Here is a 3070-nt window from a genome sequence, read left to right as displayed (position 1 = left end):
CACCTAGCACAATGTTTTCACATGATAGATATTCAAGAAATGTTCAATAAAATGATGAAATATGACATAGACAAATGTATCTATCTATAAACCCCAAAGTCAATTAATAATGCTGATTGATTAACTGTGCTACATATAATATGATTTGTATATGATTATGCATATGTTTTATATATTTGTCTTCCCATACCTGCTGTATTTACTTAGCAAAATATTTTACAGATTTATTCATACTATTGCACATGATAGGATACCTTTCTCTTAAAAGCTGAATAGTGTTCCATTGTATATATGCCACATTTTTTCACTATAATTTTCCATTGATATGAACTTAATTGGTTTTCATATCTTGAGTATCATAAATAACCTTGCCATGACAATGGAAGTGAGGAAACTTCTCCAACATACTGATTTCAAAGAAATATAACTATTTAAATTTGTGATCTATTTACATTTTATTCAAGACAATCAGGTATCAGAAATTTTATTTTCTTCTTAGAACTCATCATTCAATGAAAGGCAAAGCTCTTACTATTAAGTGTCTGGGCCAACTTTGGTTCTGATCTCCTCAGCAGTTGCTGAGCGAAGAATGCCTAGGGTTATCTCCCCAAGATGCTGAATATCAAGATCTCCAGTGGTAGCTCCTACCAGGATTTATGCCATGAAATTGCTGACTGTTTGGGCCTAGAGCTATCAAGGTGGTGATTAAGAAATTCAGCAACCAGGAGACCCATGTGGAAATTGGTGAAAGTGTATTTGAAGAAGATGTCTACATTGTTCAGAGTGGTTGTGGTGAAATTGATGACAATCTAACAGAGCTTTTGATCATGATTAATGCCTACAAGATTGCTTCAGCCAGCTATGTTACTGCAGTCATCCCATGCTTCCCCTATGCCTGGCAGGATAAGAAGGATAAAGCCCGGCTCCAATCTCAGCCAAGTGTGTTGCTAATATGCTATCTGTAGCAGGTGCAGATCACATTATCATGGATCTATGCTCTTCTCAACTCAGAGCTTTTTTGATAGCCAATTGGACAATTTGTATGCAATATCAACTGTCATAAAGTGGATTAGAGAGAATATCTCCGAGTGGACAAACTATACAATTGTTTCACCTGATGCTGGTGGAGCTAAAAGAGTCACTTCCATTGCAGACCTGTTGAATGTGTACTTTGCCTTGATTCATAAAGAACGGAAGAAAGCCAGTGAAGTGGACTGCATGGTGCCAGTGGATGATGTGAAGAATCGGGTGGCTATCCTTGTGGATGACATGGCTGACACGTGAGACACAGTCTGCCACAGTGCTGACAAACTTCTACCATCAGGAGCTGCCAAAGTTTATGCTATCTTGACTCATGGAATTCTTTCTGGCCCAGCCATTTCTCACATCAAGAATGCACGTTCTGAAGCAGAAGTAGTCACCAATACTATTCCTCAGGAGGACAAGATGAAGCATTGCTCTAAAATACAGGTGATCAACATCTATATGATCCTTGGAGAAGCCATCAGGAGAACTCACAATGGGGAGTCTGTTTCTTACCTGTTCAGACATGTCCCTTTATAACAGAGTAACTTCTGAGGCTTTTAAAAAATAAAACCAACCCTTGGTATTTAATAACAAATTCACAGAAGACCCAGCTTGCTCCTGTGTAGTTCTGTACATCAGGTGTATTAGAATTCATTCTAAATTGGGAAAAGACAGGTTGAGATTAAGTGCTAGGATTTCCTACCTGAGTTGTCTCATTCTGCCTTCCTTGGTGAATTTGTGAGCCCTGCAGTTTTAACTACAACTCAGCTACTGTAAGATATGCAGACTTTTGAGGGTGTTTTGTAAAGCTGTTTTAATGTGCTTGGCAAATGCTTGGGGTTTTTTCTTTGTCCAGAACAGGTAGCAACGAGGCCAACCTATGTGTGACATTACAGGTCTTCGTGACATTACAGCAAGAACCCTGAGCAATATGAAATGTAGTCTAAGTAACTGAGCACCCTGGGAGGCAGGAGAGACAGTTCAGCTTGAGGGGAAGTGGGGGACATCATTGTATCAGATGTTTCTTAGGAGGAAGAAACCTGATTCATCATCTGCTTGACTGTGTAGCTTGAATTCTCTTTTGTACTATTCCTTTCATTTAGCTCTACCTTAATAGCCATGTTGAACTTTTCTTGGCCAAATCTTTTTGGGCCCAATTGATCATTGTACCAGTCTTCTGGAATACAAAGTTGCTTCCTGCTGTGTAATTGCTAACATTCTCATTAGATAATTTGCTGTAGCTTAATCTTTAATCTATGTTAGTAGGTTTTAGGTGGAATCATTGTGCCCTTTGACTAATTTAAGTATTTAATTTTCATCTTTCCTTGGATCCATTTGGCCTCTCAAATGAACTGAGATTTCTGTTACAAACAAAACCAACCAAAACAAAAAAGATCAATGACATTGTCTATTATAGAAGAAACTAATAAAATGTCTCTCTGTTTGTGACTTTGGTTATATATCATATCCATACAGATTTCTCTGAAGGTTTTGGTGTAGAAATCTTGTGGTTCAATGATATTTCTTTGTTTCCAAACCATTTTAGCTACTTAAGACAAAACTGCAGGTGTTTTATACAGCTGCAAGACTCAACAGTATCCGGGATTTGCTGAAAATTGAGTGGAATCTTATTCTGTGTTGTGTACCAGAGTTATAGGGAGGACAATGCCTGCTGGATCTCTGCTGCTTATTTCTGGGGACCCATATTAGGTATTTGCTTATAAAGGGGAGAAGTTTCTGTGATTTATTCACTCCAAACCAATTTTGCAAAATTGGTATTTTACCTCCATTCATCAGTGCTTGACATTTAATTTTTGCCCTTCTAAATAAAACTATTTTGAGAAGGTAAGCATTATGAATTTAAGGATGAATTATAATGCATCTCAAAATTTTAAATGAATTCCTTTGTGCATTGTCAAATAAGGGCACTCTATCTTTTCCTCTGGGAAGCTCCATGATTCTGGAACTGGGTACACAGTGCTCCTAGATGTTTGAAGCATGAGTTTGCTTTTGCTCATTTGATTTTTGCTTTTGTTGCATATCA

At 37.6% G+C, this 3070-nt stretch overlaps 1 pseudogene; it reads left to right on the top strand.

Annotated features, from left to right (window-relative positions):
• The first annotated feature begins 612 nt into the window (after nt 1–612).
• LOC109677364 (ribose-phosphate pyrophosphokinase 1-like) lies at nt 613–1563 on the top strand (annotated as a pseudogene).
• Nucleotides 1564–3070: the final 1507 nt, after the last annotated feature.

Source organism: Castor canadensis, chromosome 2 (assembly GCF_047511655.1).
Source record: "Castor canadensis chromosome 2, mCasCan1.hap1v2, whole genome shotgun sequence".
Taxonomy (NCBI): domain Eukaryota; kingdom Metazoa; phylum Chordata; class Mammalia; order Rodentia; family Castoridae; genus Castor; species Castor canadensis.
The sequence above is the reverse complement of the archived record's forward strand: the minus strand, read 5'-3'. Positions and strand labels throughout refer to the sequence as shown.